This window comes from Balaenoptera acutorostrata, chromosome 9 (genome assembly GCF_949987535.1).
Source record: "Balaenoptera acutorostrata chromosome 9, mBalAcu1.1, whole genome shotgun sequence".
Classification (NCBI taxonomy): domain Eukaryota; kingdom Metazoa; phylum Chordata; class Mammalia; order Artiodactyla; family Balaenopteridae; genus Balaenoptera; species Balaenoptera acutorostrata.
The window spans coordinates 30,596,826-30,622,347 of NC_080072.1; the positions used below are offsets into that span (position 1 = coordinate 30,596,826).

Here is a 25,522-nt window from a genome sequence, read left to right on the forward strand (position 1 = left end):
TCAAAATAGACCAGGGATTTGACAGTACCTTTCATCAGCAATTTCAAATGCACTAGCTGTATGCTAGTAAAATGAATCAACCTGTTCCTAAAAGCAGGTGAGCTGAGCTACAAGTTAGCTTCTGGAAAAGGCAAGTGTAAATGAGGCCCACCGTCCTCTGAACTGAAGGAAAAAAAAGTATTTTAATGTAGAAAGGTGTTACTTTTCTCCATTCCCCCAAGCAGTTCTTAAAATTTAGATTTACTTTTTTTTACCCTCTTTTAGCTTTCTTACTCATTTAAAAAATGCCAGAATATGAGTGTTAGATTTAAATAACCCCTTAAAAAGTTATATAAGTAGTTGCATTACAGGAATACCCAATTGAGACTTTGCAAGTAAAAGTAAAAACAAAAAAAAACCCAATACAATGAACATTTCTGAGTCCCATAATATGCCAGGCACTGTGCTATGAAGTTCACATATAAGCCTGAGTGTAAAATGGAATGTTTACTGTTATCTGAGCATTTTGGCTAAAATTACATACTATTCAGTAACAGATAGTGGGAGACAAGTCCCTCTGCATTCTGAAGGGAGCAATAAAGGAGGCATATTAGATAGTGGCCACACCAGCCCTTCAACCTTCAACTTATCACTCCATCCAACTCATGTAAGGTCAGGTGGAGGAGAATTGCCAGGCTAGTTGGGAGTGTGTCCACTGCTTCTCCCTAGTGGGAGAGAGGAGGTAGGTGGTTCTCGAATGCCCACCAGTTAAGAGATGCGGAACAACAAAATGAAAACTCACAGCCATCTAGAACACTGGAAAAAAAGAAAAGATGGACGTCTCCCTCCAAGACTGGATGCTTGATGACCTAGATAAACCCTTAGGCCCAGCTTAGTGCTGTCATGAGAGTACAGTGTGGGGTTAAATGCCTTAGGATCTTGACATGTATCCTCTAGAGTTTTGTCCTAAATCAAGATTAGTATCTTCTTTCCATCAGAAAATTCTGACCGTGGGAGGATGACTAGAGATGCTTTAGAGTCTAAGACAAGAAGAGAGGGTAGCAGTGATTGTACGTGTCCACAATTTGTCATGGAAGAAATGAAGGAGTCTCTTTGGGTCAGTTGGATCCCACAGAAGATAGCCAGCTTGAGCTGTGTTACTGAGACTCCCCAAGACAAAGGGGTACTATAAGTATCTTGGGGTGAACTGCTGTACAAGAGGTAGACTGGTTAGTGGATATGACAGGCCAGGTGTCAAATGCATCATCTACATCAGTAGCTGCCCAGTATGGAAGTCTAGGATGGGCATTTAACCACTCAAGGATTTGTGCCTTACAAAAACAGGAGCATTTAAACATTTGCCAAGACAAAGGGAATGACAAGTAATATAAGCCAAGATAGAACTTCAAACAGGACAAGATAAATAAATATAACTTTGACCAATTTCTTCCTCTTCTTCTTAACCCTGGAGGAGTTGGAGGGTGAAAAGTGGGGGAGTTAGGGAATGAAAGAAATATTGAGGAATACTAAAAGGAGAAACCATGCTATCTCCCCAATATAGATGGAATGGAATTGAGACTGAAGTTTAGAATTTAGACTTAAATCTAGATGAAACATTTTAAATGCCTGAAATTTAATCTTTATGATCAAAATGGAATTGATTCCTACTAAAATGAGCTAAAGCTGTAAAGTCTTGCCTAAATATTGTTGGAATAAGGGAAGTACAACAGAGCACGTCTGAAGACTGTAGAAAAATAAAACATTGATAGTTTCCGGGTTGATCCAAACCATATTCGGCCTACTCAATAAATCAGTCATGTGTTACCTTATATTGACTTTACAACATCCCTACTACATAAGGTTGAAAGCAATAAAGAAATTCATTCAAGGTCACATGCTTTGTTAATGATTGCTCTAGGGTTCACACTTAGGTCCTTCTTATTCCCGATTCTCTTCTTTTCCCATTACACAGTGGAATCAATAAAAAGAGATATGAAATAAAACCTGGAATATCTAGAATTTAGGTCTATGTGGGCAAGTGGTTAAGAGATGTATTTGGAGAAGCAAGCAAGGAAAATCATAAGGAGTTTATACATCATGTAAGAAGACTTTATTCTGTCCTCATCTTATTCTTTCAATAAAACAGAAATGGAGATTTGACAGGTGGCCTAGGAATGGGGACAGGAAGAGAGAAGGGTCAGATATGGCAGAAGGTGGGGAGACACTCCAGGAAGAACAAACAGCAAGAGCCAACGAGACATGGGGGTCTCCCCTTTCTACCTTTTCTTCATTTTTAACTGAAATGCCATCCCCACCCTGCCCTTACCCATCACATCCAAAGTTTATATTTGCAGTGAAGTTTTTCTCACCTTCTCAACCAGAGTTAGGGCTTGTCTCTCTAATTTCATAGTTCATAGTACTTTACTTTAAACTACATTGTTATTCTTTTTTAAAAATTATTTATTTATTTATTTATTATTATTTTGGTTGTGCCAGGTCTTACTGGGTCTTTGTTGCGGCATGAGGGACCTTTTTTTCTTTTTTCTTTTTTTTAGTTGCAGCATGATGTGGGCTTCTTAGTTACGGCATGCATGTGGGATCTATTTCCCTGACCAGGGATAGAACCCGGGCCTCCTGCATCGGGAGCACGGAGTCTTATCCACTGAATCACCAGGGAAGTCCCCATATTGTTATTCTTTAATTTTATGTCCTCTTCTCTGTCTTCAGATCCTGTTTAAGCAGTAGTGACTATGTGTTCTATCCATCTTTGAATATCCTGTACCTAGCAGAGTATCTGACACATGGTGGACTTGTTGAACATGAGAATGAATGTATAGGGATAGGGTGGGAGGAAGGGTGAAGACATGAATTTAAAATTACTGAGGCAATTGAATCCATTTTTAAGAAGCAAAATCTCCCTTAAGAATTCAAAACTAATGAATTCAGATATTATTCCACGAAAAGCAGGCATATTTTTGAGAAAGTTATTAATAGATGAGGTTTAGTTGGTTGATTGGTTGGTAGATTAAAGTTTGAGAATCATAGAGTAATGCAGCATCTGCACATGTTCTCAAGCTTGAATGATGTGGTCTCCTCTGTCAAGACACATTTGAATTAAAAATGCTCTGCATGTAAATAAGTTAATTTAATATTAAATTAGATGTTGTGCTGGTCAAAATAATTCTCTTGAAAGATGTTCATGTCTTCATCTCTGAGCCCTGTGAATATGTTATGCTACATGACAAGAAAAGATTAAATTGACAGATGAAATTAAGTTTGTTAATCAACTGACCTTAGAATAAGGAGATTATTCTGAATTATTCAATGTGCCCAATATAATCACAAGTGTCCTTTGAAGTGAAAGAAGGTGATAGAAAAGGAAGTCAGAGTCAAAGAGATATTAGAAGATGCTGTGCTGCTGGCTTTGAAGGTTGGGGGAGAGTCTGTAAGCCAGAGGATGCAGTTAGGTTCTGGAAGCTGAAAAAGGCAAAGAAACAAATTCTCTCCTAAAGCTTCCAGAAGGAACTTTGGTTTTAGCTCATTGAGTCCCATTCAGACTTCTGACCTCTAGAACTGAAAGATCATAAATGTGTGTTGTTTTAAGCCACTAAATTTGTGGTAATTTGTTACAGCAACAATATGTAACTAATACAGACAGTAAAGTCCACATTAATGTAACTAAATGGTAATGCTTGATGGAAACCTAAAGACAAGAAAATAGTCATTTCCTGTATTACTAATTGATTTACAAAGTTAATCACGTAGAAGAATCTCAAAAAGAATTTGCACCACAGGTGGCAATTTGTGTGTGTGTGTGTGTGTGTGTGTGTTTCCTTTATCAATGGTTGGCCATTACCTATCCAGAATCCTCCTCTCTTCCTTATCTGTAACACTGAATCTAAACTTGAGGACCTGGCTATGCTGATTCCAGATAATAGTATCCTTTTCTTTGCTGTATATGCAATCACTAACTCACTTGCTGTTTTTGGATAATTCTTTCACTATCTCCAAATCAAAATCCATATTTTTAGCTGAACATCAAAGCCATTTTCTAGCTAGCTAGGCCTTTTCTTTGTTTGGCTCTAAAAAACAATTCCTGGAATAATTGGAATCCGTTGTGTATATAGAATAATGTGAAGAGATGTCCCCAAATTAGGTCATGCTTTATTACCATGTGCATGAAGCTAAATTGACTGGCCTACTCCCATTCCATCCTGAGGACAAGTGTCCAGAGAAACTGGAGGGAAAATGGCAAACTAAAGCACACCTTGGTAGAGTGCACAACTAAGCTCAGACTCTCTATCCCATTTCATAAGGGGGCCCTAGGAGAGCTAAAGGGGCTGCGAGAATTTTGCAACATCTAGGTACATAATAACTGTTTCTGTTTGTTCTGATTACCTAAAATCCAACCTATCCCAGCACAAACTGGATATCCGCACAAAGCGCGCTGACTCATTTCTTTTCCTTCTGTGCAGTATCTCACTGATGTCATTTTAAGTCCTCTATGATCTTTCTTATTGTCATTATAGCCCCCCGAGAATGTTTGTTCTTACTCTAGACAGTAACCTGTAACATTTTGTCATGGTTTAGGTTGGTGTGTGGTCCTGTTGGGAAGCCTTATTAATCATTTAGGTTCCACAAAGTACCATCTCTTGAGTTGGGTTGAATAAAAAGCTTGGCAGGAAATGACCTGAGCAGAAACATTCGATCCCGTTCCTGCCCCTCACTTCACACACATGCCCACTCTTTTTTTCCCATAAGCATCTCGAATGTGCAAGTTACAGCTCCCTCTCCATCTCTTTCCACCGATGAAAGACACCATCAAATTTAAAATGTTAGTATCTTCTATAACCAAGTGCCCACATTCATTCTACGTGCAATAAATGGTGAACCCTCAGATAGTACCCGTTCTAGAGTTTGTGGGAAGAGAACAATTTCATGACAGTGAAATATACGAGCATTTTCCCCAACACGCTTCTGACCTTTACACTGAGACAGGCATTTTGGTGGTAATGCAATCCTTAGTCTCTATTGACAGGAAAAGCATCTACAAATGACAGTTTTTATCACATAGTAAATTGTCCCAAATGCAGCTAAGCTAGTAGTACTCTTGTCAAGTAGAAGTCTCAGAATTGAGCTTAACTGCCAATAAAATCTTTAAAAATAAAGTAAATAAAGTAAAAACAGCAAAACCATCCTTGGCACTTATTTAGCTTTATGCCATCTGCTCTGAGGTTCAAATACTGAAAGATGCTTTATGCCTAAAGAAATTGCTCCCTTGCCATGAATGGGATGGCTGAGTGTAACAAATTCCATTTCGTTCGTAAAGGCCTCTATGAGTTTCCACTGAAAACAAGTCAGTATAACATCACTCTATCTGTGTCTCCCATACTGCACTTTATACTTTGGTTATTTATATTATGTCTTATCTCTCCTGTTAAACTTAACCTTCCTTTTTGGCACAGGGACCTAAAGAGTGATAGTTGTGATGGAAAAATAGTTTTGGTTGTATGCTTAAGAGACACTTTTGAGACTAGGCTGAACAATTAACTGAGTATTTAGTCTTCAGAAGATCATTGGGATGTCTGAGGCTCACTTTATCCTGTTTCTGTTATAGGTTATTTTAGTCAGAACTGGGGGAGCTGCTCTGGTGTCCCTTACCACTCAGTGGTGATTTGCATTCACTTTTCATTAGAATATCTTGACTTACCTTTTTTTTTTAAGTTGACCTATATAATCTATACTCTTCTGTTGCTACCGGACATGGTGGAAGACCCAATTATACCTTTTACATGATATAATTAAATATGAATTAAAACCTGGATTCCTTAGTATTTTGTGGTGTATGCTGGTGGTCACAGGATGAATCCCCAAGGAGACAGTATCAGAGAAGATGTCTGGGGAAGAATGTCTCTGGCAGACATCCTAGTGAAAGGCCTTTAGCCCTATTACTTCTGGTTGTAATGCTGATAGGACACAACTAAAACTCAGAGAAGACCAAAGAATGTTACAATGAGAGAAATTGCTGTTCCTATTGTTCTTGCAATTGTTTTAATCACATATGCTTTGTTCATAATTGAGCCTTTGGACTGGGCAAGGTGAATTCTTAACTTAGTTCCTATGGTTCAGTTGACTGTTAATAAAATTGCTTTATCCTACATAAGCCAGAGAGGTCTCTGCCTTTATTCTAGTTCCCCCAAAGGCCATGGTTTCCAAAAAGACAGTCCTTATCATCCATGTAATATATGTTTAAGGATATCTATTTGCAGAGTCTTGTTTTTTGGTGTAGTTGAACTAGTATCTGGTTTTTTAAAAATGGCTTATAAACTATTAAGTGAAAAATTAATTTATTGGAGGTATTATGTTACTTGTTTCTGTTTCTCTCATAGTGCTTCAAACCTCGAACTTTAACATGTTGGATAAATAAACAAACAGATATATATAAATGTTTACCTTTTCCTATAAACAGGCATTTTCACACACCACAGAGCACTTATTATCATTTGAGCTACTTACCTTATCACTTCCTTGACCTCCCTGACTAGGTTAAGTTTCCCATTTTAAATGTTGTCATAGCAAACTGCATTTTTACTTTCTAGCAATTTACACAGATCTAATTAATTACTTTGTTAGATTATCAGTTTAATAAATTATCTTTCCTACTAGATTGTTTGCACCCAAAGTGCAATAATCATATTTAGCTTGTTATGACTAATGAGATTCCAATATACTGTTAAATATTTATTGAATGAATAAATATATGTACAATTTGACTCTGCAAAATAGTGAAAAAAACATATGGTATGTTGCTTCTATTTTTGTTTTGGGATTTTATTAGTCTTTGAAATACAATTAATACCTCTTGTACTTACCAAGATGTTCATCACACCTGCATGAAGTCCTAGTAGGAGAAAAACAACCTCCTAGTATGGCATGTAAATCTTCATGAACACATCCTGAACCAGCCTCTGCAAACTTTGACTTCCCATCCTGCTTCTAATTTTCTAGCCACACTAGGCTATTATTCTCTAAACTCTTCACACTTTTATGTCCTTCTGTGAACTACTTCAGAGTCTTTGTGGAATGAGGAATATAAATAAGTAAGTGAAGTTATTTAGATAAACTGGTGCCCTTGTTAAGCCATTTCCTCTGCTTTCCTTCCCTCCTTCTCTCTGCTCACCTTGAAGGTCTAGCTCAGATACCCTCTTCTCTGTGAAAGCTTTTCCTGATATTTAGCCCACACTGCCCCTGGAAAACCAGGCAGAATGACTCATTCCCTTTTACTTTTCCATGTTTCCATGGCACTAAGATGCTTCTATGTTTTATCACATCATGTTATAGTCTGTTGTTAATTAATCAATTTCTCTCTCTCTCTTTTTCTCTCTCTCGGTTGAGAAAGCCAATGACAAGAAGGTGTTGTATCTACCACCACAGTACCGACCACAGTCATGGGCACATAATGTATGCTCAATAAATTACTGAAGCACCATCATCCATCCAGGGCTAAAGGCAGAAATGTGTTCCTTATCTTTAACCCCTCCCTTTTCCTTATCCCAGCTGTTTCAGCACATCCAGTCATTCTTCCTCCACAATAGACCTGTCGTCTATCCATCACTCTATCTCCTCTGTCTCCACCCTGGTCCAGGCCATCATTGTCACTCACTCGGCATACTGCAATTCCCCCCTCATTGGTCTCTTCTTATCCACTTCTATCCCTTTCAAACCATTCTCTGCACAGCAGTCAATTCATTTCCCTGTGTAAAACACCTCTGTATTTCACTAAGAATAAAGTAAACCTCTTTGAATGATCCGGCCCTCACATCCTGCTCCATTATCACCAGTGCTCATTGAAGTCTGGTGGCACTGGCCTTCTGTTGGCTCCTAGAATATTCCAACTTTTTCTCTATTAATGAATTTTTCCCTTTTGTTCATTCTGCCAGAACTGCACTTCCCCTGGCTATTTGCAACTTTGGGTTCTTCTCATCTATCACATAATAACTAAAGTTAATCTCAGGGAAGAATTCCTGATCACCCCACCCAAAGTAGGTCCCCCTGTTTAAGAACATAAACTCTGGGGCAAGATGGCCAAAGTTTAAGTTTCAGGTCTGCCACTGACTCACTGGGAAAGTTTGGACAAGTTGTTTAATCTGTCAGCCCCTTAGTTTCTTCATCTATAAGATGAAAGTGCTAATAGAAATACTGTAAAAAAAAAGTATTAATTTACTTAAAATGCTAGAAATTAATTTACATTCCTAAAACAGAGTACAGATTAATACATTTTTTGAAAAAAGCACTCGACATAAGTACTCAATGATTATTAACTATTATTACTGTTATTTACCACCATATCCTATTATGTGCTTTATAATATTTATCAAAGCCTATGGTTATTGGCTTTGATTATTATTAGCATTTATCACAGCCTATAACTATTACTCCCTCTTGCTGAATTGTTCAAACTGGACAGTTCACTTCCTTCTTTGTGTTGATACTGGACACACCCAAACTCCGTTCATAGTACCTATATGACATGATGGTATTTCTCTCATCTTCTAGACCAGGACACCTTGCAGCCTTATGCATCACAAGACCTTCATAAACATTTGTGCGATAAATGACTAAACAAATGAACCCTGATATAAGGAACAAACATTCTAATAGAGGCCACTGTTTTAGTGATCTATTACTAGTAGCAATATTACTACAAACTTGTCTGTTTAAGACAATACATATTTATTTTCTCACAGTTTCTATGGGTCAGGAGTTCAAGCACAGCTTATTTGGGTCTTCTGCTTCAAGGTCTCACAAAGCTGCCATCAAGGTATTAGCTAGGGCAGTGGTCTCATCCGAGACTCAAATGGGGAAAAGATCCACTTCTATGCTCACATGATTGTTAGCAGAATCCAGTTCCTTGCAGGCTGTTAATGGATGATCTCAAGATTCTTGCTGGTTGTCAGCTAATGGCAGACCTCAGTCCCTTGTCACAGGACCTTCTCCATTTAGCAGCTTGAAGCATGGCAGCATGCATCTTCAAAGCCAACAAGGAATAAAAAAATGTCTCAGCAAGGTAGGCGTTACAGTCTTATGTAATGTAATTATGTACACGTCATCATATACACCCCTTTGTCTTTGCCATTTAGAAGCAAGTCATGTCCTGCATATACTCTGGAGGAGGGGATTATACAAGAGTGTGACCATCAGGAGATAGGAATCATGGGACCACCCTAGAGACTCTCTGTCACAGCCTCCCTGGGAAAGGAACAGCATGGGCCAGAGGAGATGATTCTGGAGTCTGAATAATTCAACATAATGAACCTAAACCAGGCCAAAACAGAGATATCCCAAACCAAACAAGCTAAAAGGCTCATATCAGTGCGGATAATCATGCTTAATTTAGATACAGACAGTACCCAGTTTTCATTCCTTAGTGTGACAGAGAAATCATTATTAACCAGATTTAATCTATAATAAAATTCTGTATTAATCTATAATTGTTTTATTTTTATATGTATACTTTATATTTACATTTACTATTCATAATTTTTTTTAATTTAATGAAAAATAACTTTATAGTTTCTGGTGTGGAGCTATAAACAGGTAATTTTCTCCCTTAAATTAGTTTTTTTAAAAAAGAGCACAAACTAGGTTCATCTCTGAGAGAAATAATTATTTGGCTGCTCCTTAATGGGTCCACGTAGGTGTAGTTCAGAAGTAGCCTGGCATTTCAGGGATGGACCATACAGACACAAGAAGCTCACAGTCTCCCCAGCTTCCCACCCCAGCCTTCCCGTGTCCTCAAGTCCATTCTTCACGTCTATACCTCCATTCCTGCCCTGCCACTAGGTTCATCAGTACCATTTTTTTTTTTCTAGATTCTCTATATATACGTTAGCATATGGTATTTGTTTTTCTCTTTCTAACTTACTTCACTCTGTATGACAGACTCTAGGTCCATCCAAGAGGGAGGGGATATGGGGATATATGTATGCATATGGATGATTCACTTTGCTGTACAGCAGACACTAACACAGTATTGTGAAGCAATTATACTCCAATAAAGATGTATTAAAAAAAGGAAAAAAAGGTCACAGTCTCTTGCAAACATGTAGGCACATACCAGTCTCAATCATACCTTTCAAACATAACTTTTGTGCCTAAATGCCAACTGCTGTGTGACGATCAAGTTGCAACTGCTAGTTTCTATATTGAAGTCCAGAATTTTAAAATAATTCAGGGGAGAATCCAATGACCAAATAAATGAGACCTTTTGTTAAAAAGAGGTATTTTCTTGGGAGAGAGGATTTTAGTTTCAGGACTTCTAAAAAAATATTTGTCCCCAGAAACCTCTTACCAGGGCAAGCGCTAAGTTAAATATCCCTCCAGGTATTACTAAAAATAGAAATAACACCAAATAGTAACCAAATAGCTATTGCAGTTCAGAGGATATGCTGAGGATGAACAATACAGGATAAAGTGTGCATGTATATATTTACGGGTGTATATTTACGGGTGTGTGTTTTAATGGTCATTTAAAAGTCTTAATTCCATCTAGATATACCATGTTAAAATGATTTAATTTTTCATGGTATGTCAAGCCAATTTAAACATCCTAAGATTTCTTCCCTTGGTTCCCTGGATATTGAAATGATGTTTATACTATAAAGAATGGTGGAAACATAAAATGTAGAGTCGAAAATGCCCTGGGCTTAGAATAAGGAGCCCGGGATGTGACTTCTAACGCTTCCACTAACTAGCCTTCTGATTTTACCAAACTCCTCCTCTGAAAAGTAGAGGAAGAATTGAACTTCAAAAATCGCAAAGGGGGGCTTCCGTGGTGGCGCAGTGGTTGAGAATCTGCCTGCCAATGCAGGGAACACGGGTTCGAGCCCTGGTCTGGGAAGATCCCACATGCCGCGGAGCAACTAGGCCCGTGAGCCACAACTACTGAGCCTGCGCGTCTGGAGCTTGTGCTCCACAACAAGAGAGGCCGCGATAGTGAGAGGCCCGCGCACCACGATGAAGAGTGGCCCCCGCTTGCCGCAACTAGAGAAAGCCCTCGCACAGAAACGAAGACCCAACACAGCCAAAAATAAATAAATAAATAAATAAATTAATTAATTAAAAAAAAATCGCAAAGGCCATTTTCTGCTCTAAAAGGCGACTGATAACACTTTATACCAAAAGTTATCTTGGAAATACTCAAACATCATATTTTGAAATATGTCAATATTTATGAGACTGCGGAAGTTGTCCCATACATGCACTTTAAAACCTCCTCATCTGATAAATTCCATGACTCACATTTACAGTAACAACACGGTAGTAATAATTCTTTTTACTTATTTATTTATTTATTTTTTTCCCAAGTAAATTTTCTTTCCCTACTGCTGGCTAATCCTTTCAAATAAAGTATCTTAAAAGGAGTTTTCCTTATAACCAGCTCAGAAACACTTTGGTATCAAATTCCTTGGAACATATCAGATATGGGATTATTATGTTTTATTTTCCTCCCCACAAGGCCATTCCAGTGTAATTTAGTAGAGAATAACCAGCAATGCCCATGTGAGTGGGTGTTTTCTTGGCATCTTCACTGTGGAGTAAAAGATTGTGGAGGCCCATAACAGCCATCTTAGGAATCAAGGTGCACAAAAGGCTTATCATTAATGTATTGAAAAACCATTCTATTTCATCCCCTAAGAAAAGAGTCTTTTTTTTTTTTATGTACTTGTCATCTGCTTCAGAACCCAAAGCCAAATAGCAGAACTTGACATAAAGCCAGAGAAAATTAGTCCTGCTAATTGAATGGCCTTTGACACACAGAAGTAGAGCAACACTTGATGCTCAATTTATAAATGAGAAAATTATATGTACAACCTGTGAAGAGACAACCCAATTTTTCTCCTATTCGAAGGTTACTTAGACTGTATATTCCTAAACAAAAGAAACCACTAATTGATACACAGGAAAATTACTCTTGCTTCAAATAAACTATATGACTAGCAAGCGAGACTTAAAAATACTGAAATGCTCATGGTGTACTCTCAAGATAGACACTGAAGATCAAGTAACTTTGAGAAAATGAGTCCCATTTAACTTAGGAACATTAAATTCACAGGGTCTAAATAAAATGTAGATAGGTCAACACTGATAATATGCATTTATAGTTAGAGAGATCAAACAACTCACTTTACACCTCCTGCCGAGAGCACCCCCTTTTCTCCCCAAATGTTCCCATGTTTGATTGCTAAAATATATGGTCAGCTTGTTTACAGATACCGAAGTCTTACATGACAGTAGCTAACAAAGTTTAGAAAACATTCTTAGGCATTGATTAGATGTTTTCATGAGCCACTTCTTCATTTTTTCAATTGTTAACCTTTATGTATAGTAGCAAAGAATGTCAAAATTACTCATCCAGGAATCTATGGGGAGAATCTACTCATGAATATGGAAATGGAAGATTACAGTAGTGGGTCCAACCAGCGATCTTCCTGGTCCAGGATTGTTCTCATCATGGATGCTGAAGCAGATGTTGCAAATTGGCAGCCTGTGAGCTGAAAAATATCCACAGACACTTTTCGTGAAGCTTGGAATATTTTAAAATTGGCAGATTTCATATAAAATACATATCGATATCTGGCAACATTGACACAAATTCCCACAGGGCAATAATAGGCAGGACCTAGATAGCAGCTTCCACTTGTGGACAGGGTGCTCTCTGCCATCTGACAGTCCCCATCTTTATCTTACACCCAAGCTTCTCTGCTCATTAAATTACATGCCTGGTTCCTATGGGTCATTGAATTTGCTACTTCAGGGTTAGAAAACGAGAGTAGCAGTTGCTGCAATGTTTGCTTCATATCCTAAAGCTATTCCCTTATTTCTTACTAGTTTACCAGGCTTTAGACCTTTTAGTTGCATGTCTTCCTTTTATCTTTAATTTTTTTTCCTCTAAAGAGTAGTATCCTGTAGACATTCATCTTAAACTATTTTACTCTTCTTACTTCTCTTGGACATATCTAATCATACCTATGGCCTCAATTCTTAGTGAATATCTAATAAATATATATCTCTATGTCAGGCTTCTCTTCTGACCCCCAGGCCAATATATCCAACTATATAGATGACATTTCCATTGCAATATCCTATAGGTACTACCAGCTAAATAGGTCCAAAAACGTATTCATCACCCTTTTTACAAAAACTGCCTGTTTTCTTATATTCCCCATTTTAGTCACTACATTATCATCTACCTGAAATAAATCCTTGACTCTTCTCTTTTACTTCACTTCTCCCGTTTCGTTGAACCTACATCCCTATCTTTATTTTGCCACACATACTCATTCCTATTTCTATTCTCTTAGTCAGTATCCTTATTACTTAATTGGACTACTGAAACAGTATTTTAGTTAGTTGTTTTCCCTGTATGTAATCTCTCTACCATCTAATCCAGTCTTGATATGCCACCAGATTGATTTTTTTTCAAATCACAGATATTATTTTATTCCTTATACTTGAATTCATTGAATTCAGAATGAAAGTCAAATTCTCTAACATAAAAAGTCATTCACAACTTAGTGCTAGTCTGCCTCACAGCCTATCACTCTATCCTGTCATGTGAAATAGTTCCCTGGAAAAATTATGCCAGTCTATACTTTTGACAGTGATGTGAACTCTTCTTAATAGAGGCAATTGCTACTTTTCCTTGAAGTCTCAGGCCAAGCAGTACACACAGGAAGCCCTACCTTCTTGTCCATTTTGAAGTTAGGTGTTCTCATACTATATATATTCCTCCACCATAGTACATATTATCATTGTATACTCTTTTTTGTTTGTTTGTTTATTTATATGATTTTCAACTGGACTCTCAAAAGTCTTAGAAGGCAAGAGTGGTATCTTATTTATATTTGCATTTCAAAACATTTACCAGAGTGCTTGACACAGAGTAAGAACTCAATATAAATATTTTCATTTGATTGATGAATAGGTACTTTAATATTAAATAGTTCAATGGTCTTCGAAAATTGGAGGAACTTACTTGACGATGCTACTTAATTCCACCAACCCATTCTTTGAAAATGCTAGCCTGTTGAGAGTTCCCTTTAAAAAAAAAAAAATCCTAAAATTACTTCTTTAAAATTTTAGGAGTGAGGATGGTGCCTTTACTCATATAATAATATTTGTCAATAATATTTATAGGGCCCCTATACATAACAAAAGTGATTTTATAGAGATAAATCATATATCCATTCTCAGTTCTTATTTTTACTGACTGAATAGCTCTAACTAGTTTTTTGTTTGTTTTTAATTTTTGGCCACGCCCTGCGGCATGTGGGATCTTAGTTCCCAGGCCAAGGATCAAACCTGTGCCCCCTGCAGTGGAATCACGGAGTCTTAACCATTGGACCACCAGGGAAATCCCAGCCCTAACTAGTTTATGTTCACCCGTGCAAGATGATCTCTTTACAGTCATGCTTTATCTCAACTCTGGCTTTAGAGTGGTTATGGCACCTGCAACCTTGGATTATAAACTTAATCTGATGCACTTTCTTTCTTTATCCAAAAGATGTCATTATATAAAATGAATCTAAGCTGAAGCACAATTGCTTTTTACTCTCATTGTTTTGTAAAATAAAACTTAAAATATGGGGTTGAGGATAAGTGGTCATCTGAGTACATTTTTCAAAACAACGCTTTGAAAAATGTAGCTCAAATCTGATTCAGCCAAAAACGTTAAGGAATATTTATTCTTCACCTTAAAGTTCTTATCATGGTTTTCCTTTAACCCAGTAATACTTACAGTCAAACATTTGTTGTCTTGAATCCCTTGACATATTTAGATGAGTACTGTATCCTAAGTAGGCATCTTGCTGGCAATAAAATTGGTAATTAACAAATATCAGATCTTACAGCAGCCTTGGTAAGCAAGTATGTGGGTAGAGAGGGTGAAAGATGAAAGGGTATCAAGAGTTTTATAGAAATTTTCTCTATGTCCTTTAAATTTTTGCTATTTAGAACGTTTTCAAAATAACATGACTTAGTATCTTTTAATCTAAACCTTGTATTGTAGGCTGACTAATGCCCCCTTGGTGATGTCCATGTTCTAATCCCCAGAAACTGTGAATATGTTGCCTTACATGGCAAAGGGAACTTTGCAGATGAGATTAACTTCAGGATCTTGCTACAAGAAGATTATCTTGGATTATTCAGGTAGACCCAGTATAAGTACAAGGATCTTTATAAGAAGGAGGTAGGAGGGTCAGAAAGTGTGAAGGCAATGTGATAATGAAAGCAAATATCTGAGTGATATACTTTGAACACAGAGAAAGGGGCCATAAGCCAAGGAATGCAAATGACCTCAAGAAACTGAAAAAGGCAAGAAAACAGAGTCTCCCCTAGAGCTTCCAGTAGGATCCAGCCTGCAGACACCTTGTCTTTATCCCAGTGAAACTGATTCCAGACTTCTGGCCTCCAGAATTGCAAGAGAAATAAATTTCTCTTACAGGCTGCTAAGTTTATGGCAAGTTTTATAGCAACAATAAAAAATTAACATATGTTTTTTCTTAAAAAGTGTGTTGAAATAAAACTTGTAACAGTATAAAAATTATAAATAAATGACTAATACCATGACCTGATTTTTTAAAATTAAAATTTGAACATTAATTCAAGTGGCATTGAATGTATAATGACATAGGTGGCACATGCTAACAACGGGAGAAACTTCAAAACAGTATCATGTAGAATACATACTTTGGAGTGAAAGTCATAGTGCTCTATGCCTGGCCGTACTGCTTATTAGTTGAATGACATTGTGCAAGTTATTTGCCTTTTGTAAGTGTCAATTTTCCCATCCGTAAAATTAAAACATTAGTTACCATTAATAATGTTACAGGAATTAAATTATAATAATGACAACTTAAACATAAAGAGTAATTTTTGTGTGCCAAGGAGTGTTCTAAGCTCTTTCTATCTATGAACTCACTTAATATTAACAAAAACTTTATCAAGTAGGGACTATTTTTATTCACATTTTACAGAAAAGGAAACTGAGGTGTTTAGTAACTCTTCCAAGGTCACATAACTAGTAAGTAACAAAGGGAGGATTCTAAACCAAAGTTTGGTAGCATACTCCATGCTATTAACCACTGCGTTAAACTTGGGCCAGTACCCATAGAAAGAGTATAACTAGCTGCATTATTAAAGTTCCTTATGTCTGAACTTAAGAGTTCTTTATCTTTTTCACCTAAACCCACTTTAAGGAAAACATTTTCAGAATCACAGAGATCTTTAAATAATCCCTGCTAGGTTGATCTCCAAGGTCCTTACAGGCTCAATGAGCCTATAAAATGGTCACTGTCAGCTCTCAAAGATGTTGGGTGGTCAAAGTTCCCTATCCAAGGAGATAAAACTCTTGTATGTCCAGATGTTTTAACTGACCACTTCTATCCTTTCCAGGCCACTGAATCTATAATTAATCTACCCAGGAGAAACATTTTTAAAAATCTTAATTTAAAATATCATTGTTCCAAAGGATAAAAATGATTTGTCATTGGAAAAATACTTGGTCATGAATTAATTCCAGCTTGTCTTTTCTAGAAGTATGTTTATTTTAACATAAGTCAAAAGTTCCACTTCAGTACAAGATGTAGAAGGAAAAATACAACCACCCCTAAAAAGGCCTTAATAGGATTTTTAGCAGTTTATTTTTATCTTCAAAGGAACTGAGAGAATATTTCTAAAGAAAAGCATAAAATGTTTCCCATTCTACCAAAAGCATTTGTATTTTCAGAGTGGCACTTTATTTAGCCCACTGTGTTCATATTAATTTTCAGTGCTATGAGCAAGAATGGCAGTGTATATTAACACCTGATCTATAAAGGGAATGCTGAGGCCTTTCTCAAGGTATTAGTCACCGCACCTTGGGAACACTGTTGCGCTTCTGCTGTTGGCTTCAATGCGGAAGGATGCACATGCTTTGATTCTTAATGAAACATGCATATGATCAAATTCGTCACCAAGAGCCCTGAAGCTTCAACAACTTTTCCCAAGCTCAGAAGGATTTTCCAGGCGTCTTCTGTTTTTTAAACACCATTGGTCTGTGCTGTATAAAACATCACTTCCCAAATAGAATGTTGGAAAGAGAGTTATAAGGTGAAGGAGGGAGGTCTTTCTTGAAGGGTTTTGTATGTTTAGCACCCTTATCAAGATCTTCAAACCTGATATTCCCTAAGGTTTAGGTTTCACAAATCAGAATTTAAAACTTCAGTTCAGCTTATTTGTCTCTCTCACTTTCTAGGTTGCAAATTATTAAGGGTAAAGACTATACCATATTCATTTTTGTAACCCAAGCACTAAGAATTAAAGATTCCACCATAAAAGTCATTCAACAACATTAAGTGTAAAGAAGAAAGAAACCAGAATCAAAGAAATCTCCCTTCCTTAGGTATTTGCTATCTGTTAGATATTGTTTTATATATTCCCTGCCTAAATAAATATTCAGATCTTTCCAGTCTAAAGTACATTCATAAGTTTTCCTTAACACTGACAACTTTTTGGTTGACTCAGTTCCATTTCCTTTTCTTTTCACTATCAAATTCCTGAAAAGAGTAGTCCCTATTCTTTGTTTTCTTCAAAATGTGTTCACTTCTCAGCTCTTGCCAACTGTTTCCTTTTCTCAATTTTCTACACAATTTTTCTACTCAAGTTTACCAATGACCTCCTGGTTATTATTTTTATTTCTACTCCTTAATCACTATTTCATAACATTTCACACTGTTGCTCACACATTTCTCTTGGAACTATTTCCTCTTGGCTCTTCATCTTTGCTCTCTCAGGCACCCCCCCCCCTCAACTTTCATAAAAGAGCAATCTTTCTACTGATATCTTTAAGGCTCTTACTTCAGTCTTTTGCTCTTACTCTGTAATCTCTCCCTTGGCAATCTCATTTATTGTTGTCTATCTCCTGACTTTTTCTACCAAGTTTCAATGCCATATTGTGAACTGGCTACTTCTCCTTTGCCTCTCCCAATTATAGAAGCTGAAACATTAAAATATTCATCTTGCATAGTCCCAGTGCTGGTTTTATAAATGACAATCTTTGCTGACACACCTTTTCAGCTTGTTTTTTTCATCCTTCTCCCTTTTTTTGCTCTAAATATGGATGTGATGGCTGAAGACACAGTGGTCATTTTGTGGCCATGGAGACAAAGGCTAGGAATGGTGGAACAGGAAGACATATAGTACTTGTGTCCCAATGTAAAAGGTGAGGATCACTCAGCGTTTAGTCTAATTCATGTATTTCAAAGCCTTTCAATCCATAAGGCTAGAGCAAAGGCTTGAATAACAAAATCAGATTAACACTGAAGCACTTACACCAAGCGCAAAGAATTTTTCACACAAAGAATACAAAACTCAAAGATCTTTCTGTTTTGGATTGGCTACCCAAGCTGGGGATTGTGTACTGCAAATGAGTCCCATGTCATTAGTCCAGTACCCATACAGACCAAGTGAACATTTACATATGAAAAATTATATGCTGTATCTACAGATTAAAGCCATACCCAAGTTTGTCTCCTTCTTTTTTTTTTTAATTTCTTCACTGATCAAACTTGTCTTCTTCAAAGGTTGTGCCACTGACTACAATGAATGCTACAGATTATTTGTATGTCTCTGATTTATTAGTTCATAAATTCCTTCAACAAACATTGAACACATGCCATTAGACTATATGCTAGTTAGTGAGGATACAGAAATGAGTAAAGCATGGTCTCCTCAACCACGGTGGGCAACTCACTTTAGCTTATGTAACATATTGATAAAGTGGTGAAGGAGTATTATTGACTGAAAGTTGATGCGCTTGTGTAAATTCTGGGCTTAGCGGATGACCATACATAACCCAGTACTGCTAAGGGAACTTCGTATTTCCCCAATGACATTGATTCAGCCCAGATAAGTTTAACTTTACTATTTCTGTTTAGTTGTTTTATGAGAACATCAAGTTCACAGACCAATAAAAAATAAAGAGGTGGGTTGGGAACAGATTTGGGTCAGAGGAGAAAAAGCAATTGTTATTTATGAAGATTGATCTATCCATTTATCTATCATCTACATATCCTGTAATTTCTTGGGGTCAGTGTATTCCTTTACTCAGTTCTGAATATGAAGAATTTCAAAACTTCCCACTACTATTCTTTTCATTTTCTTCATCTCTGTATGAAATAGATTTGCTGTCTCCACTGAGTTATTAGATCTTGCAGACAAGCTCACTAAAAAATGTTGTCAAGAGAGGGGAACTTGACTATACCATGAACTCTCTCTATATATCCTCAGCCTGTTAATATAGTGGCTCATACTCTAGGGGGAAAATGGCCAGATTGATATGCTATCTTCCTTGCATAGTTGGCCATGTTATGAATTTATCTGTCTTCAAGTATTAGATGTTGAATCAGAACAACCTCTTCCATAAAGCTTGCCCAATGATGTCAGTTCCAAGTATTATTTCTCTTTTCTGACTTCATGGCACTGATTCCTTATAACTCATCATTGACAACCATAGTTATTAGCACTTCTCTTCAAACCAATGAATATATATTCATTGTCAGTTTTAAACAAGGGAGTTTGCCAGGCATTATGAGGAATGTGGGTTGACCAATTAAGGAGAAAAGTGACATATTCATAAAAAGATTAAAATAAAATGGATTATGAAATATGATATAAAACATACAAAAGGGGCACTTGACTTTATAGAGAAAGACACTGCAGAGTCAAAATATACACTTAGAAAACACATTCATTGTAGATATGATTCCATTTCCTGAGAGCTTTACTCCAAGCATATTTAGTCTTATGTTAAACACAGTCATAAGTAACTGGTTCACTTGAAATTTGGACTGGCGAAAACTCATGGTATCTAATAATACTCAAATGCTGTCCCTTTCTAAGGGTTTCTGTTTCAATGAATAGCCCAGTTGACACCAAATATAACTGGCCTTATAAGCAGCCAATTCACAGGCTGGCCAGGGACTTCTAAAATGGTTGGGAAGTAAAGTGCCACTTAAGTCATAGCAACTAAGTGAACTAACTGGAACTTGTATAAGCGGTTGATGGAAATACTAAGACAAATAAAAGGAGAGAGTAAGTGATGGGTCGAATTGGCCAAGTTCTTTGCAGGATTCCTGTAGAAGAGAAGGTGATGAGGTAGCCTAGCTCCCAGAATTGTTTTATATCATAAATGACTTTCTAGTTCCTAAGCCACTTTCGCGTCTTTTATTGAACAATTGTTGGTAGATTCCCTTGGGCATGATCATCTGGGAGACATTTCTGCCTTTGTTATTTTCACATGCACATAATGAAAAATCCTCTAGAATTTTAGGTATAACAAGTGTTTCAGTTCCTTGAACTAAAGGAATCCAACAGACATATACAAATACATACACACACACACACACACACACACACACACACACACACATTTATATATACACACCCACTCCCACACCATACCTTATTTCCTAGTCCAAAGAAGAACAAGTAGAAAATACTCAAGGAGCACATCAGGAGACAGAAAAACCGCAACAACAAAAAGAGACACAACCACTAAAATATTGTCATTAGGAATTACTAAAGATAAAGGACATACCAGTCCCTGTTTTATAACATTGACATTTACAACCACAATTTTGAATCACCGAGGAAAATGTAACTTATGGTCATTGTTATGGTTACAAAGTAAGGGAGAGGTATGTGTATAACACTTCAGCTAGAATGCCATCAAACTATTATAAAATTAAGAATACTTCACTACTCAAAATAATAAAAATCACTTATAATATTTAGGAGATTATTTCCCAAATTTTCCACAAAAAGGGGGTTTTAATATACTGCCTTGAGCTTACCTTATCATTTTGAATTTTTACTGCTCTCCTGTGTATTTATAGCTTGGCTCTCTGAATTAGATTTTGAGCTCTCTGGGCAGGAACTAATATATATTTATATCCTTTCTCTTTAGGAGAAAGTATAGAAATGTTTATTTTTTAATATTCTCTTACAGAGATATAAAAACATAAAACTCCTATTTTATATGATTTTAAAGCACACAACTCTGAAATAAACTCCAGTTCAAATATAACAGAGAATACTTTTTAATCATTAGATTAAGCCTGCTCATTCTCAGTGACATGAGGGTGAGATTGGAAATAGAATATCATTAAGTCAATGATTTAGATGAGGGATAATAATTTGCATTTGTAGTGCAGAGCACATTTCATTCACGAAGAGGATGAGCAACTAGATTTGTTTTCCTTCCCCATAAATTACTAGAATTCAAGTGGCATAGTAATTATGAGTGGACTGACTGCTTTTCATGTTTGCCACCTTGGTTTTCAGAGCTACTTGCAGCATTTAATATAGCATTTATGTGAGCTCCCCAATTTGGGTTTCAATGATACTTTCCATGTTTTGAAAAAATCCAACTTTAAGTCAGTTGTACAGTAAAATATTTGGTCCCAAGTATCAACTATGTGCTTTGTTTATATAGTTTAGGCTAGGCTTTTTAAAGGCCTGAGTGTTTAAATAATGTAATTTATGAGATAAGTTTCTCTCTACCTCCTTAGTACAGTAAGGAATGAGTGAAATTAGAATATTAACAGAGACAAAAATTGGGTCATCAATGCATAGATAACCCCTTTTGTAATCCAAAAACATTTTCCAAAAGCAATCAGAACATCTTAAGTTTTGAACTGAAATCAAATGGCTTGAATTTCCAAGGTGAATTGAATGTTTAAGAGATATTTGTAAAACTCTGCCATAGTTTTTCCCCTGTATATTTTACCAGAATTTTACTTTGTATCCCCAAATTGCAAAAGCTTTTGGATTTGAGTTCCTGGGGTCAGTGAGGTGGCATTATAAAACATATGTGCAGCAGTGGCATAAACTGAGGTGCACCTGCAAAAGGAGGTAATCATCTCTTGCTGCTCTTAGTTCTCAAATTATTTCTCAGCTTCTCTGAAAAATAAAGAGCAGCTCCATGAAGGTTTGTTTTAATTTCCACTTTAGTTTCCAATGGACATCCTTCATTATTATGTTACTTACACATATGATATACCACATAGCATGATTTAAAAATACATTAATATAGAGGCTATTGTTTTACTAAAGTAGGGCTTTGTGACATGGGCATTTCTCATTATTTACTTCTCCCTGTCTAAATATATTATACATAATTGACTCCTTTTATAGAAACACTATTTTCCTCTTTGAAGCCTGAGATAGTAATTTTCAAATCGCTCTGAGATCTGCACATCTTAGTTAATGGCTGATATCAGTTAAAATCATTATTGGGATAAATCTAAAGATGAAGACCTAAACTTGAATAAAAGAAAATCATTACAAGAGAATCTATTCTCTTAAATTCACTGAAAAAAAATACAAAATTTACATTTTCCTATTTTTTTTAATGTTTGGTGAGAAAAGAGAAATACATGAGTCCGAGAGGAAAATCTTTTGAAAATAAAATTTGTGCCAATAGGACAATAATTTGAATTAAGTAGGATTAACACTATCAAAAGGTGATGTTTAAATGTTAGTTTTTAAAGTGTTATGTAAAAATCATGATGTATCGTCCCAAGAAACCATCCAAAACAAAAACAATAAGAAAAAATAGAATTGTAATTTCATCTTTAATGAAACTAAAACAAATTCATAACTCTCAGTATATAAAAAAAGGGTTGCAAATGCAGTGAAGATCAAACAGGTAAGAAAACTGTACCTGCAGCTGCAGATTTCAGAAAAACAAAGGCATCAGAATATAATTCTCCAAAGTTGATGGCACACCATGAGGGGATGAAACTAATGACTCCTTGTTTCATACAACAGGAATGAAATTTACCAGTCGGCAGTGGAATCCCCAAAAGCTCAACTTGATACCAACCTAAAGCACAGGGAGACGGGCTGAAAGAGAACTCAAAACTACTCCCACTATTTGCCCAAAACAGTGTCAATAGAGTGAAGGTTAGATACTCTTTAAGCCAGTATCTTTGGACTGAGAGGGAATACTGGCTTAAAGAACTCACTAATGGTCAATGCTCTGTCTTGGGGAAGTTAAGTTTAAATACTTCCTAGCATAGAATACAGTCCTGGCTTTGAAATAACACAAAAGCCAGCCCTTTGCTGTCTATAAGAGAGACACTTAAAACAGAGTAACGCAGAATGACTGAAAATAAAAAGCATATCTGGAAAACAAAAACCACTCCTCCCCAAAAAAAAGCATGGGTTACCCTTAATACCAGTTCAAGGTAAACAGTAAAAAACAAGTCAAAGCTTCTATAAAATGATAAAGAGTACAATCTCTATTAAGTACTTTGGAATATTTATTTGCCTAATAGCATACGATCCAAATACATAAAATAAAAACTTAAGAAATGTAAGGATAATTGTCAAAAGTACCTTAGAAGTAGGAATATTTAATTTACTTCACCTTGTCTGAGATAAATCAATGAGGTAATATATAAGTTAAAAAGTAGATGATCAAAAGCAAACTTCACATGCAGATGTGAAAAATGTATGTGCTCTTAAAATTAAGGCCTCATTTTTAAGTGCTCATGGAATATTCAAACACACACACCTAAATTTTGCCTATATATTAGTAATAAAAAAACCTATAAAGAATTTTTTTAAATAGTACTAAGACAGTTATGCTAAGTAAAGTAAGTCAGACAGAGAAAGACAAATACTGTGTGATTTCACTTATATGTGGAATCTTAAAACAAAATATGTAGAATCTTTAAAAACAAAATAAACAAACAAACAACAAAACAGAAGCAGACTCATAATACAGAGAGCAAATGGGTGTTTGCCAGAGGGGAAGTGGGTGGGGGGATGGGCAAAATAGGTGAAGGGGATTAAGAGGTACAAACTTTCAGTTATAAAATAAATATGGGGGTGTAGTGTACAACATAGTGAATGCAGTCAATAATATTGTAAAAACTTTTTATGGTGACAGATGGTAACTAGACTTATTGTGGTGATCATTTTGTAATGTATAAAAATATCAAATTAATATGTTGTACACCTGAAACTAATATAATGTAAGTCATTTATACTTCAATAAAAATAAATTTAAGAAAACCTCATCAACCATGAAATTACAAACCAGATAATAATAATAACAAAATACTATCTTGACATTTTATTACTGTTTCTTAAACAACTCTTCTGTCAAAGAGATAATATTAAAATTATGACATATTTCAAAATAATTATAATGATATAGTAAATATCAAATGATATGGGTTATAGCTAAAGAAGTGTTAGAAGAAAAATCATAGCCTTAAAACATATTTATAAACAGTATAGGATAAAAATAAATATAATAATCATCCAACTTAGAATGTTTTAAATAAAGAAACATAATAAAACTAAGAGGGCTTCCCTGGTGGCGCAGTGGTTGAGAATCTGCCTGCTAATGCAGGGGACACGGGTTCGAGCCCTGGTCTGGGAAGATCCCACATGCCACGGAGCAGCTGGGCCCGTGAGCCACAATTGCTGAGCCTGCGCGTCTGGAGCCTGTGCCCCGCGACGGGAGGGGCCGCGATAGAGAAAGGCCCGCGCACCGCGATGAAGAGCGGTCCCCGCACCGCGATGAAGAGTGGCCCCCGCTTGCCGCAACTGGAGAAAGCCCTCGCACGAACCGAAGACCCAACACAGCCAAAAATAAATAAATAAATAAATAAATAAGAAAATCCTTTAAAAAAAAATAAATAAAAAAAATAAAACTAAGAAAACAAGGTGAAGGCATTAACACCAATAATTAATAAATGAAGAACAGAAAATATAACATATCTAATAATTTTTCTTAAAAATACTTTGCTTAACCTGATCAAAAAGTGAGCAAACACAAATGCATAAAATCAGTAATGGGGAGAAAACCACAAATGAAGAGGAAATTAATGGAGTCATAAAGGGACTAATTTATAAACTTCATATATATAAGCTTTAAAGTAGATAATTTTCTAGGAAAAAATAATTACCAAAACTGACTTTATACCTTATTCCATGGGAAAATATAGCTGTCAAAGAGCAACATCATCTCCAACACACCCCCTCATGCCAGGACTAAAAGTTGCAAGGAAGATTTCTACCAATTATTTAAAGAACAATTAATGGCAAAGTCATTTCCAGAACACAGAAAAAGAAGCGATACATTTTCAATTTTTTTATAAAACTAACATAACATTAATATCAAGACCACACACACACACACACACACACACACACACAAACAGCTACAAGGAAATTTCATCTGTGAATGTCAATGTAAAAGTCTTAAATAAAATACTGACAAACAGAATCCAACAGAACATTAAAAAATTAACATAGGATCCCTTTGACAGCATGTATACTAAAATGGGAAACATACAGAGATTAGCATGGTGACTGCACAAGGATGACATGGAAATTCATGAAGCATTCCATATTTTTCTTTTACAAGAGAACTCCCATAAGTGTATCAGCAAATCCCTCAACAGAAACCTTGCAGGCCAGGGGA

General features: G+C 36.2%; 2 pseudogenes; one reads left to right on the forward strand and one right to left on the reverse strand.

Moving 5' to 3' along the window:
• Positions 1-25,522, reverse strand: part of LOC103010196 (hypoxia-inducible factor 1-alpha inhibitor-like) — a 76,729-nt pseudogene that overhangs the window by 25,525 nt on the left and 25,682 nt on the right.
• Positions 25,355-25,455, forward strand: LOC114237850 (U6 spliceosomal RNA; annotated as a pseudogene).